The sequence below is a fragment of the Patiria miniata genome, unplaced genomic scaffold (assembly GCF_015706575.1).
Source record: "Patiria miniata isolate m_02_andy unplaced genomic scaffold, ASM1570657v1 HiC_scaffold_1, whole genome shotgun sequence".
NCBI classification, from domain to species: domain Eukaryota; kingdom Metazoa; phylum Echinodermata; class Asteroidea; order Valvatida; family Asterinidae; genus Patiria; species Patiria miniata.
Genome location: NW_024037047.1, coordinates 1,569,247 through 1,584,433, shown reverse-complemented (window position 1 = coordinate 1,584,433; position 15,187 = coordinate 1,569,247).

Here is a 15,187-nt window from a genome sequence, read left to right as displayed (position 1 = left end):
AGCAAAGCAAACAAACGAACAAACAATCACAATAAATTCTAAAGGTGTAAACCTAACCAGCTTAATTGGAGAGAGGAGGTAAAGCTTTTCAAGCTGAAGGGGCTTCCACAAAAAAGAGAATCTATCATCAGTGTTAGTTATGTGAATAAACACTGAGGACGGATCAAATTATGGCTGACAAGATGCACAACTTGTCAGCATCCCTTTAGTTCATGAACCAAAAGTTCATACACTGATAAACATATCTGACTGAACGAAGAAGAAATACAGTAAAACATATTTGCCATTCATATGAAAATGGTTTTCATAGCATGAACACCTAACTTTTAGAATTAGGTCTTGAAAAAGTTGGGGTTTAAAGTGCTAATCTTATAAATTACTATAAATACTGTATATAGGTCATTGACCTCTGAAAGGTCACCGGAGGTCAAGTATGATTTTTTTTAACATCTGATCATTATATCCACTGCCTGAAAACCTCTGACATAGACTGGGGTCATAGGGAAGTGGTGTTTTCAAGAACAATTAGTATAAATAATGTATGTAAAGTTCATTGACCTCACAAAGGTCACCAGAGGTCAAATATGAAATGTCTCCACATCTGAACATTTTCTTCATGGCATGAAGAACCAAAATGCGAAGTTTCATGCTTTAGTCACAAAGTGCACAATCGTATCACTCAACAGCCCCACTATCAAGAAAATGACCTTGTTTTTAGGAAATTTTAGAACATTTTACGCCCGGAGGGATTTTCTGAGGAAATGAAAAAAAAAAACACTCATTTTGAGAAAATCCGATATCTGCAGGAATTTCAAAAAAATATGATTAAATAAATGTAAAACTCATTAAAAACCGCTAAGGACACCTTACGGTCTTTTACGAAACACAGGGGTTGAAGCTAGGGCTTGACGGACGCTTCTGGCGACATGAGCATATGGGTGTACGCTATAGCGTTTGGTCTTTTCTTTTCCAATAACATGAGAAGAAAAGATAAAATTAACCAAAACAATTTATTCGATTGTATGAAATTCGCACTTTATTTCCCTTTAAAAAAATCCTCCAAAGCCTTTTGTAAGAAAAGAAAACAAATTTGGCTGCAAAACGGTGACTCGAACCCCCAACCTTGCGTTGCAAAATCACAGCACTATCGTAGATGGTGCTAAACAACCACGTATGTGGACTTAAAGGGGAAATACAACATTTGCAAACATCGACAAATAAAAGTACTAAGTTTTTACACAATACCTTACTAGGAAATTGTCAAATGACAGTCTTATCCATCCTTTTAAATAATGGCACCTGGTATGAAGTCATTTTCATGAAAATGGAATTTTTGTATACATTTCCAACGGTGGTCGGCCGACCACTGTTGGAAAAACCTATTTCAAATACTGCTCCAAATTTATCCTTTTTTCAGTCCAAATTTTGTTTGCTATTGGTTACATGTTCGGGTGCAGGCCAGCTAGACTGGTTCCCTTACTTCACAATTTTCCGGCATCATTGATCCATTTAATCTTTAGTGGAGTCAGGGAACCAGACTACTTGAACATTTTTGTTTTTCTTGGTTTTCCAGCATTTTCTAACACAAAACTTTCAGTGTAACAATAAACATTCAAACATTTCAGTGTAACAATATTTGATCTATTATATTAACCCCTCAAATGGTTCATTTCTGAATATTACAGCAAAAGCCAATGATTTACATTCCCTTTAATTTGGGAAAAACAAATTCGCTGGCCGGCCAGCCATCATCAAGAAAGCGCCGAAACCCCGCACTGTATACAAAATGTATACAAATGAGGGTAAATTATCAGTGTAGGAGGTTTCGAAGAGAAACTGCATTATTTTGAGAAACTGAGAAACTTAACCTGTACGAAATATATATTTTTGTTGTATTTTACGAAATTGCCAATATCAAGTTTCCAAAGATTGTCAGAAGTCTGGGGCGAATTGACCATAAACATGCTACAGCGTGTACCAATAAACACTGTGCATGAAGTAATCGCTGATTTTCTTAAAGTTGGTCAGAATAGCTTATCAAATTGTAAAGCATTTTCAAACCTATGGTCTTGTTTATAAATGGTGAAAAAAATGGTGGTAAAGCTTTGTATTTTTCTGACCTGCACAATGTAATGTCCTCCCTCAGTATTTGCTTGTATATACCAATTATTGGGTTATTGGTATGTGTTTCGCAGTGCTTGAAATATTGCATGGCCTTTATTGCATTTGGATAAGGGTGTTCACAGCTAATATTTTGGATGCATAACATTATATTATCAAATCTGATACCACTTGGAATGCCCAATAATATATAAACTTTGACAAAAAGTTTGAAAGGACAATGAACATGCAATCTTTTTTTGACAGCTAAAATGTGTTGGCCTAAGCTTAACAACACGATTCTAATTGTGTAGGAGGAAATATATAGCCTTACAAAATCGACGATATCTCTGGTTTGCATTGATGAATTTTTTTGAAATTCGCACCAACTATAAACAAGACCATAGGCTTTAAAAAAATATAAATTTTGATTAGCTAGTATAACCGTCACAGACTTCTCCATGCACAATGTTTGTTGGGACACGCTGTATTTAAAGTATGTGTCACAAACGTCAATAGATTTGAGAAATTAATTATTTTGTGTGATCTATTTGATTATGATTGTGATTGTATAAGTTTGGTCCTTATAATTGGATAAGAGTCCTTGTTATTGTTGTATAAGATTATTCTTTATGATTATATGAAATTTGGTGAAGAAGTGTTAAAATCATGGTCGTTTAATACATGTAATGAAACTCACTTTAAACTACAAATTTAATGGTTGATTTGACACTAGTTGCCACTTTAAACCATGTGCATTCGCGTGTTGAGATATCTTTTGTCAACTACCACACAGGGAAAGGTTTACTTGCTTGGGTGTAATACAAATAACTCTGTTCCTTATTTGGTTTAAACATGCAAATTGCTCAGGTGAACCCCACATTTGTAGAATGTCATTTGAAGAATGGTTTAAGAATTTCAGAGCTGCAATGCTATTGGTCTGTTAGGATCGGGGTGGTTAATCCCAACAAATATGTTTGAAGTGGTATAAAATGAAAATGTTTGGAGTGATGCGTCACTTAGTAGCTTACTCACCGGCTCGAGGACACGGGGGTATTGAGGCCCTTGTTTTGCTCTCCAGTTTGGGGAAGGCCGACGGATAGGCGCTCAAATTTGTGTATTGCCGATGCCGATGAATTTTGAAGACGCCCGTTTGGCAATGGGTTTGCCGAGTTCGGGGGGCTACTAAGTCACTTACCTCAAAAGCCAGATTTATTCTGTAAGTATTCATGTCATGCCTGTATCATTATTTGAAACTTGAGACGGCAATTTTTGAACTGTAATAGGGCCATGCTAAGGACACAAGTTACTGGTATTTATTTTGTATTAGAATAACTGAGTGAAGCATGAGATTATGATGGATTTCTGTTTAAAATGTTTGGGAAAGAAAACCTGTGTGAAGTAGAATGAAATTATTTAGAGGGAATAGTACTAATTGAATTTCAGGGTTTTTTTGGTTGGAACGGGGACACGCTTTTTCACCTAAATGGTCCATCGATGAGCTACCGGGAGCGCCGCGCCGACGACCAGGATCCTGTGGACTGGACGTCACCCACTGGAGGCCGTCGACACCCGTAACCCGATGTCTCCGTTCGTGTCAGTGCCGGTATTCGTATGTTGGTGGTGGGGATTTATGTTGTAATTAAATGTCAATTGTAAGTATTGTAATTTATTTTATTAAGTTAATTGGTTGTATTAAATTTCTTTATTTCCATATAATTGGTCAAGTGTCTCGCATTACTTTTGTTGGTGAAGTTCATTTTCCGGAGTTTCTTTTACACTGTATCACCCTCACAGTTGTCCCTATTATGGTGGACCTTGTGACAGTATGCTTTATAGTAGGCCTAGGTCTGATTAGAACAGGGCAACGATGTACTGAACGCACAAATTCACGTGGAAATATTTTCACACAAAAGTTATTTATTTTCTATGATGACTGATTTTACAAGCCGTCTAAACAGCAATGTTTGAGTGCTTTGGACGTATCAGGATCTCGGCACCATACCTCAACAAAATTGACTAATTTATTCTAGATTGCAGCTACGTACTCAAATATTTCGGGAGCAGTTCTTTGACCGTAACAAAATGGGGCTGAAAACTTAAGAAGGGGTTCGGTTTCGTAAACATTCTTAAAATCGGGTAAAGAAAATTCAGCTATTTTGCGTCATTTTACGAGTACGAAAGCGAAATATTTATCACAAGTCTGGTTACTTGCCCTTACCATTCATACAATTATGAAATGTTGGGGATGAATTATTAAACTAGGTCATTGACAAAAACGAAAGCATCTTAATATAAACAAGTAAGCAGTGGCGTACGAAGCCGGGGGATTGGCCGAAATCGAAATTGGGACGCCGATAGAAGCAAAATCGGGACGGCAAAAATAATCTTAGTTAACTTGACGTCAAAACTCCGACTACGCTGCTTTCCTAGTGTAATATATTATACGTACTAATAAAATACTGATAAATAATCATCCGTATAAATATTCAGTGATTGTACCAAATATTGATACGAAATTAACATCTTCGTATTATAAGTGGTACGTTGATAGAAATGGTACTGGTAAAATACAAGATATTCTTCAAATCACTCGAAGTTGCAAAATTAGCCTCGTTACATATGCAAATGTCTGGGCTAAGATATCTGGAGTCTCGATAGCCTCAGATTTAGATATATACATGAACATACATGAACACATGGGATTACACTTGGTAAGAGGAATTTTGAAACAAATAAGAGTAATATTTCTTAGTAATATTCGGCATGTTTTGAATGTAATGTGCTACGTACCTTGTATTGACGCGTTTTCAGCCCTTCCCAACGAGTCCAAAATCCTTCAGAGACTGGTCTCAACCAGCGGTGACTTATCCTGAAACAAACGTCTATGTCTCTCCTGTCCTTGTATTGGCAGGTTGTCAGCCCTTCCAAACGAGTCCCGAATCCTTCCGAGACTGGTCTCAACCAGCAGTGACTTATCCAGAAACAAATTTCTATGTCTCTCCTCTCCTTTGCAATTTAGACCACCGATGGGTTTTGCGATGCCCATGCATCCATGATACGCTTTCGTCGGGGGTCAAGCTCCAATGTGACTCGCTACTGGCTTTGCGAGGTCTTGTAAGTGACAACCGTGCACAAGTGGCATGCTATTTTTCGCAAAGGCACAGAGCCTCAACAGAAGGCATCACAGGCCTCTCCCCGACGCGCTCGATGGAGTGTTTTCATTGGCTGTCTAACAACGGTTTTGCATAATTTGACTATCAATAGCATTTTCTCCTAATAAGGGCATGAAATCGGGCCACAAGTTGCAAAAACCCGGATTTTTGGAGGCTTGCCAAATATGAGCAGCATGCGGCAGGACCGTTTGCCGGAGGTCAAAGATCGTATCTCTCACGTGCTCCCTGATCTTTGGTAGAGATAACTGACACATTACAAACACTTAAACACTTATTTTCCCCATTTTGCCCTGATACTTTGTTGATAAATCCTTTAAAACCCGCCCCCTGACGCTTTGACTGTGATTGTTGTTATCATTGTTCATTTTATTTGCCTACTCGGCCGTCTAAGTCACCCAGGGTACCAACTATGGCATGTGAAGAAGCTATCAACTTTGGACCCGTGTGCAAACAGTACTTTGATTACTTTTTTACCAGTGTGTTTACCATCTTTTTTCAGAATGTGCACAAAACAGCTTTTGGAGTCTTCTTGTGAGCACCAGACGCCGTTGATATTCATACAAATAAACATGCGTGTCAAAGAAAGATTTCCCTTACCCTTCTTTGGCCAAGTGATATAATGTTTTAATTGATTCATTTTGAACATGTATCCGAATGTCATCATTTCTGCCATTTTAGCATTGACATTCACTACAGGGTGTATAAAAAAAGGTAACCAGATGTAAATGTAAATTATAAAAAAAAATGATATTTATATTCTACATTTTCAAACAAGTTAAAGATCATGTAAACGACCTTGACAGAAAAACAATGATTGCTCAGTCATCCATGGCCACACACACACAATCAAGATATCATTGGAAAATGGACACATTGGTCTTTTACATGATGTTTAACTTATTTTAAAATATGTATTACATTTTTTATAATTTATGTTTACATTTGGGTTTCCTTTAAGACACCCTGTACTGAACTGACATGAAAATCTACAGTCCGGGGCATCCCCTGCGTTTGTCACAAAAACAAGCGCCAACCATTTAGTTTTTCCTGTTTTGTTTTGTACTTGGTATGATTATGAAACTGAACAAACATCAACCCTGATCCCAATGTGTGCATATTACTCTGACATCATGATGACTTCGCTAGGTATCAAATTACAAATGACTTTGGTTATAATTCCTGAACCACGTGACCGATCATGTTCATAATCTGTAATCCGATGTAGAACATATGACAAACATTTGTAGTTTCCAGAAAGAAACCACAAAGGAAACTGACTAGATGTTATTCAAAGCTGAGCAAGACAGGGTTTGAATAGCTCATTTGGTAGAGCGCCTGGACGGTATCCGGAGTTCGCAGGTTCAAACCCGCTCCAGTCAATTTCTTTATTTAACTCTAAAACTGGTCGTTCGGGCCACTACGGTTGACGTGGACACTTTTCAAGATCTGGCCATTACACACCTCTAATGCTAATGCCCATGTTGTTTGGACAGTGGAAGCGTACTTCTCGACGCCGTGGGGACGAGGTTGGCTTCACAAGCCGCCGTTCTTGGTCTTTTTAAAGGTTTCACATTTTCTTTTAACGTGATTAAATAACAAAGGTTTAATTTATGGATTTCACAAAGACTCAAATTTGTCCTATGATGGTACGTATAGGTGATTAAACGAAACTAAACGTCAATATTCGTTATATGAGACGTGACTTCGATACTTGGCCATGGTTAATTATTAAAGTGTTGACACACATCATCAAGTGTTACCTTGACGATTCTTGTATGGCAATGTACGTCGGTACCACCCTGGCTCATCTTCCCTGCCATTCACTGAGATAACAGGGATTGAGGTCGAAACTGCAGGTTCTTTTTTTTTTCTTTTTGCACTTTACCCAAAATGCATGGCGTGTGGTATCAGGTGATTGGCAGTGTCTCGAAAGAGTAAATATAAGGCAAATATTGAATCGAACTCTCCTCACGAAAAAGAACGACATGTTTGTTGAAGAATTTCCATTGCTGAAATAGTACAGTGTAACTTTAACCCACTATGCATGTTGTGTGGTATCAAGTGATTGGCAGTGTCCAAGTGTCATGGCTAGAAATAAGAATATCTGGGTAGCGTGTCGAGGCTGTCTCAAACGAGTTTGTAAAAAAGGCAAACACTGATTGCCGTGCAGTTTTACGAGTTTCTTTATATGTGTTTGTAAAAGTGTTATTAAATGTAACTTTGTTTAAGTCAATAATCCAAAAAAATAATATGATGTCGAGCGTTTTTCAAGTGCGTAGTTATAGGCACCCCACAGTAGTGAGGAGTGATCAGATCGATAATAACTACTAACTGTTGTATGTGAAAATATCGTCCCCTATTTCATAAGTACTGATACTTATTGACAAAATATACGTTAAACTGGTTTTATAATATATCTTTAGGACTACACCTTTTGATATAAAACAAGCCAATTTGAAGGAAAATGTACCAAAAAGTATTTTTTAACGATAATATTGTGTCTATCAACACCCAAGTCCAAACCATGACGCTACTTCAACCCAATGGATCCATGTCTATTCTGAGAGCCTGAATTGATGTCACTAATATGTTTGCCTCCCCCTTCTCTAAGAGCTGAGGCAGGGCCTTGGGGAGAATATACAATAGGCAAGCAATCATTAGGGCTTGTGTTTTGAGTGGTAGGCTTGTCATTGGTGGTCAAATTAGACCCATTCCACACATGTCAATCTCATCTAATTGTCAGTATAATTATAACCCGGCTTTAAGGGGCCATTCACAATAATCAATGTTTAAACATTTCGATTTCTTTTGTTTCGAAATTGCGTGTGAATGTGGCAAAAGAAATAAATAAACAAATTAAGTTGTTTGATATTAACCTTAAAGGGGCCGAGTTACTTTGACCATCTCTCAGCCGGTGTGGGGGGGGGGCGGATTCCGCCCCCCCCCCTCCCCAAGATCTCGGCCATCGAGTGAAGTACAATTTTGAAACTAGGTACATGCATACAGCAACTGTTCATAAACATAGCCAAGAAATTTCATGACTAAAGGTCCAAGGGTTTTGGAATGATGGCTTATTAATTATTCATATGTATGAATGTCAATTCTGGTCTGTGTACACGACGTAAATGGGCAAATTCAGTTTTCACGGCGCGTAGCGTAGCGCCGGCAAAAATTTCGCTGCGCGACAACCCCTCGTCCGATTTTTATGATTTGGGTGTCAAAAGATGCGCAAGGCTCGAGGCTAAAAAGTCTAAAAGCTTGGATCGCGAAAATTTGTTTTAAAGGCTATCGCAGAAAAAGTCCAGGGGGGAGGCGGATTCCGCCCACCGCCCCTTTAGGTTTAAAGTAATAGAAAATAATAATGAAAGAAGAAGGGCAAAAGAAGTAAAATATCTACAATATCGTCTGGCATGTCTGCCATATCTATGCTGTTTGGTCCTCATTCATTGTTTAACTTTTAAGGGTAGTTACTGGTCATCAATTAAAAAAAAAGTGGCAAAAACATACCTATTTTACAGGCGTGTTACTTTCCAGATGATAAGGTGACTTCTTTTTGATTGTATATTGTGTCGCAGAAAATGGAAAAACATTGTACAAAGGTGTGTGTTCTTGGCAATTTAGTCTGAGACCAGGAAAATTATAAGCCATTAAAAATTTATGAAATGGAAAGCATTGACATACAATATTTGGGGTGTGTAGGTAGGTCAAACATTTTTGAAAAAAAAATTCGAAATAAAAAAAACCATTATTCTGAATGGCCCCAAAGTACAGTTATGTTTGCTCTCATCAACTCTAAAAGTAGCCCACCGACAAGTATTTCGTCATCAACTGTTTTAAAATTTTAAAAACAAAAAAAACTAGTTGAAGTTTTATGTTTGCCTAGTTGTATGTTTGCCTACTTCCTTTTAAGAACAGAAGAGACAGGGCCAAGAGAGGGTTGCAAAAAGGCAAAATAATTAGGGCTTGTGTTTTAGGTGGTAGGGTAGTCAGTGCTGGTCAATCAGATCTATTCCAAACTCCTTTAAATTTAAACATAATTATTACCCAATTTAACGTATACTTTATTTTCAGCAACTTTAAAAGTAGCCTACCAAAGCAAGATTTCGTCACAAACTGTTTTGAAAACAGTTATGAAAACAGTCCGTAAAACTAAAATGTTATTGCAAAAGAAAATTAAACCATCACATGAAAATATACCCAAAGAGGGTTTTTTTAGCTGATACCATTTTTCCATTCTGTCTCTGCAGCCAAAATACTAAAATGATGATATTGGTTGCAGGCCTTGACTTGTGTTTCATTTCCAGTCCCGGCAAGTCTTTGCAAGGTGAGGCAGACCAAGATAAGAAGCAAAAGGCCGCATCAACTTATTCCACAGCAACCCCGTTTTACAAAATTTCGCCAGATTTAGAGAGGGACCTTTTTTTTCTAAACCAGATGGTAAAACAACGAATAGCTTACAATGTGTATATCGAACGCAGCAGTTGTAGCGTAATAGAAATAAATAAACTGAGGTTTGTTTAATAGCCCCATTTTGTTTCTCCGTGGATTTAAATACAGTTATGTTCGATTACATATTACGCAAGTACATTAACACCGACGCAAACGCGCACGTTCGTTTTTGGTGTAAATTGAAGGTTTTTTATTGTTCCTCTTCCCTTTGTCCTTGTTTCCATACTTAAAACAGTTTTTTTTCAACAGCTCTCATTGGCTTTGTACGGTTTCTAGCCAAGGAGTCCTCCATTTGGTTCCTGTCCTCGATTCTTCGATGATCTTGCACGTGTGTGTCCTCGATTAAGACCATAAACAAGCACACCCACCAATTCAATTCAATTCAATTCAATTTCGGTTTCATTCAAAATACCAAATAAAAAGTCCGAAGACTAAACATATTCAGTTTACAAGAAGTAACATCAAAAATTAAGTAATACAAATTAAAATAAGACAACTTAGAAATTACAATTAAAAATGACAATCAGTAGAGGCTGCATTTAAAAGGCTGGTCATAAAAGGAATTGGGGACTGTTTATATCTAGAAGTTCTGGTTTTGGGAATACCTAGTTGTTGAGAATTTCTAATGTTACAACCTGATGCTGTTTGTCTGGTTGGTGGGAAGAAGTGGCGGTGTTTATCAGATAAAAGGCAGGATTTGGCAAATTGGGAGACTAATTGATTACGTCTGTAAGACAGAGGTTTGACATTAAGAAAATTAAGCAAATCATTATTTGGCAAGATTTTGGGATAAGCTATAATACGCAGAGCCCTTTTCTTGATGCGCTCAATATTTTGAGCTTGTGAACCACTTGAGCCAGATGACCATACAGGAGCTCCAAATTCAAGTATAGGCCGAATGTACATCTTGTAAATGGAGACGAGATCTTCAGTTTTAACACCATTTTTCCTCAGTTTACTCAGGATGTACAAACGGCGAGAGGTATTACTAGTGATGTGTTTGACCTGTTGGTCCCACTTCTTGTCACTCTTAATAAAAACCCCTAATAGTTTAATGGATGAGACAACCACAAGCTCAGTACCTTTGATCTTTAAATTAATGGCAGGTGGTGGATTGCGAAGGAAAACAAATTCATGGATTTTCATTTTAATGGGTTTGGCTTCATGTCATTCACATGACACCAATCAACGAGTGAATCAACGTGCGATTGTAAATTTGAAAGTCCGTTCCAACTTATCCAGAAACAAATTTCTATGTCTCTCCTCTCCTTTGCAATTTAGACCACCGATGGGTTTTGCGATGCCCATGCATCCATGATACGCTTTCGTCGGGGGTCAAGCTCCAATGTGACTCGCTACTGGCTTTGCAATCTCTTATATATGATAATCGTAAACTAGTGGCGTGATATTTGTCGCAAAACCCAGAGCATCCACACAATGCATCACAAGCCCCTTCCCGACGCGCTTGATGGAGTGATTTCATTGGCTGTCTAACAACAGTTTTGCATAATTTGACTATCAATAGCATTTTCTCCTAATAAGGGCACGAAATCGGGCCACAAGTTGCAAAAACCCGGCTTTTTGGAGGCTTGCCAAATATGAGTAGCATGCGGCAGGCCTGTTTGCCAGAGGTCAAAGGTCGTATATCTGACGTGCTGTCTGATCTTTGGTAAAGATAACTGACACATTTAAAATATTTACACACTTTTTCCTCCGTTTTGCCCTGATACTTTGTTGATAAATCCTTTAAAAGCCGCCCCCAGACGCTTTGACTGTAACTTTTGTTATCATTGTTTATCTAATTTGCTGACGTGGCCGTCTAATAAGTCACCAGGGTACCGACTATTGCAAGTTAAGAAACTATCAACTATGGACCCGTGAGCAAACAGTACTTTGATTACTTTTTTTACCACTTCAACAAGTGTGTTTACCATCTTTTTTCAAAATGTACACAAATTAGCTCTTGGCGTCTTCATGTGAGCACCAGACGCCGTTGATATTCATACAAATAAATATGCGTGTCGAAGAAAGATTTTCCCCTTCTTTGGCCAAGTGATATAATGCTTAAATTGATAAGATTTGAACATGTATCCGAATGTCATTATTTCTGTCATTTTAACATTGACATTCACCACAGGGTGTATAAAAAAAGGAAACCCAGAATCGAATGTGAATTATGGAAAAAAAATATTAATATTTTCAAATAAGTTAAAAATCATGTAAAAGACCTTGACCGAAAACAACGATTGCTCAGTCATCCATTGCCACACACACACAGTCAAGGTATCATTGGAAAGAGGACACAAGAAAAGAGTTTCCTTTGAGACACCCTGTACTGAACTGACATGAAAATCTACAGTCCGGGGCATCCCCTGCGTTTGTCACAAATACAAACGCCAACCATTTAGTAGGATTTTGTTTTCCGGTTTTTTTTACTCTTAGTATGATTTTGAAACTGAACAAACATCAACCCTGATCCCAATGTGTGCATATTACTCTGACATCATGATGACTTCGCTAGGTATCAAATTGCAAATGACCTTGGTTATAATTCCTGAACCACGTGACCGATCATGTTCATAATCTGATCATAATCATAATCCGATGTAGAACATATGACAAACATTTGTAGTTTCCGGAAAGAAACCACAAAGGAAACTGACTAGATGTAATTCAAAGCTTAGCAAAGCTCATTTGGTAGAGCGCCTGGACGGTATCCGGAGTTCGCAGGTTCAAACCCGCTCCAGTAAATTTCTTTGTTTAGCTCTAAAACTGGTCGTTCAGGCCACTTTTTGATGTTATTTACCCACGATTGACGTGGACACTTTCCAGGATCTGGCCATTCCACACCTCTAATGCTAATGCCCATGATGTTTGGACAGCAGTACCAAGGAGAGAGAACAGCCAGTGGAAGCGTACTTCTCGACGCCGTGGGGATGCGGTTGACTTGCAAAAGATATTCAAAAGCCGCCGTTCTTGGACTTTTTAAAAGTTTAACATATTATTTTCACATTTCCTTTTAGCTGGATTAAATAAGAAAGGTTTAATTTATGGATTTCACAAAGCCTCAAATTTGTCCCTTGATGGTACGTTTAGGTGATTAAACGAATTTAAACGTCAATATTCGTTATCTAATACGTGACTGCGATACTTGACCCTGGTTAATTATAAAAGGGTTGACGCACATCAGCGAGTTTTATCTTGACAATTCTTGCATTGCAATGTACGTCTGGACCAACCTGGCTCATCTTCCCTGCTATTTACTGAGATAACAGGAATTTAAGTCGAAATTGCAGGTTCCTTTGTCTTTTTGCACGTAACCCCCATTTCATGGTGCGTGCTAAGAGGAAACTATTGACTCGAATTCCCGTCCCATAAAGAACGATTGGGGTGTTAAATTTATATCATTTCTGAAATAGTGCAGTTTAATTTAACCCCCTTTGCATGGTGTATGGTATCAGGTGATTGACAATGTCACAGGGCATTGTGAACTGGTGATAAGACTGTCTGAGTAAAGTGGCGAAGCTGTCTCAAAAGAGTTTTAAAAAGGCAAATATTGACTCAAACTCGAAAATGATCGTCAGGGGAGATAAATGCACCTGTATTATATTGCTGAAATAGTGCAGTTTAACTTTAACCCACTATGCATGGTGTATGGTATCAGGTGATTGGCAATGTCAAAATCACAGGGCATTATGGACTGGTGACAACAATGTATAGGTAGCGTGTTAAGGCTGTCTCAAAACAGTTAAGAAAAGGCAAATATTGACTCAAACTCCAAAAAGATGGACAAGGGTGTTATCATTTGATTGGCAATGTCCAAGTCTCACGCATGGCTTTATGGAATGATGATCAGAATATCTGGGTGAAGTACTGCGGCTGTCTCAAAAGTAAAAAAAAAGAGAGAAATGTTGACTCCTGTCCTAAACGTACCAGTGTTAAAATAGTGCAGTTTCACACGTTTCTTTGGATGTGTTTGTGAAAAAAAAGCAATATTAAATTTAACATTAAACAAAAAAGTCAAGAATAACAATTATTGTGAGGTTACTTGTAACTGCTTTTGATCGTTTTCAAGTAATCATAGGTACCCTCCGATAGTGAGGTGTTTTATCGCCATCGTATCGATCGCCAGGCTGATTAACTATTGTAGTCAAGGATTATCGTTCCCTTTCTCAGTGAGTACTAATAAAAACCCGCCTCCTCCAAAAAAATAATAATAAAATAAAAATAAAAAAGTAAGACTTGTTTTTGGGTTTTTTTTTTTAAATTGACCCCTTTAAACAGCAAAAAAGTCAGCTTCAACGGAAATGTATCCGTTTAATTTCAGTAATAATAATAACCGTATTTATATAGCGTCTTTTCCAAAGGATACAAAGCGTGTGAGAGAATGCAACCAAAGACAGGTAAATGAAGTACATGAACATATGAGGCCCATTATGTAGCACCTCTCTTGCTAGGTGCTGCGGCGTATATTGCTGTCAATGCCAGAAACACTGGGGCAAACCCTTCTCTTAGCGACAAGTGTTACTGAGTTATTTAAGACCAAAAAAAAAAATAAGTCGGTCTCTGGTCAGCGCGCGCGTCGATTTTAATCATACGCGTCAATCTTTTTTTTTCCAAAATGTTCCGCGGTAGCTCCAACAGCGCCCTCTATTGCCGCACCTCCTCAATTTTTTTTTAACAAAGAGCACCAAGGAATGTGAAATTGCACCAAGGCAAATTATGGAGAGCAACAAGGCATATTATGGAGGACACCAATGTACATGAGGACACCAAAAAAAGCAAAATAGTACCCCACCTCGTCTGTACAATCCAAGCTTGAAGAAAATAAAAAAGCCCCCCCCCCAAAAAAAAAAGCCGCGTCCCCGCGTCAATTCCGGAACTTTGGTCTGACCAGAGACCGAATTTTTTTTTTGGCCTAACGTGCATAACACAACACACGGGACCTAAGGCTTTATGTCCCATCCTAAGGACGAAGCAATAATGGTAAAGTGCCTCGCTCAAGAGCTCAATTTTTCATTGATATTATTCGGTCTGTCAACATCCATGTCCAAAACAAAACGCTACTCCATTCTAATGCATCAATGTCTATCCCGAGAGACTGAAATGATGTCAATAATATGTTTGCCTTCCCCTACTCAAAGAGCAGAGACAGTAGCTAGTAGAGAAAAGACAATAGGCAAGCAATCATTAGGGCTTGGGGTTTGAGTGGTGCGCTTGTCATTTTAAAATGTATTAACTATTGCCCAAGGGGCCTTTAGAATAATCAAAGTTAACGAACAAATGTTCTCTCGAAATTGTGTGTGAGTGGGTCAAAAGAAATCAATGAAAATCAAAATTCTGTTGTTTGCTATTAACCCTATCCGCGATAGCCTTTCAAAAAAAAAAAGGTGTTCTGACTTTTCAGTCTGGAGTATGGCGCATCTTTTGATACCAAAACATGAAATTCGGACGACGGGTTG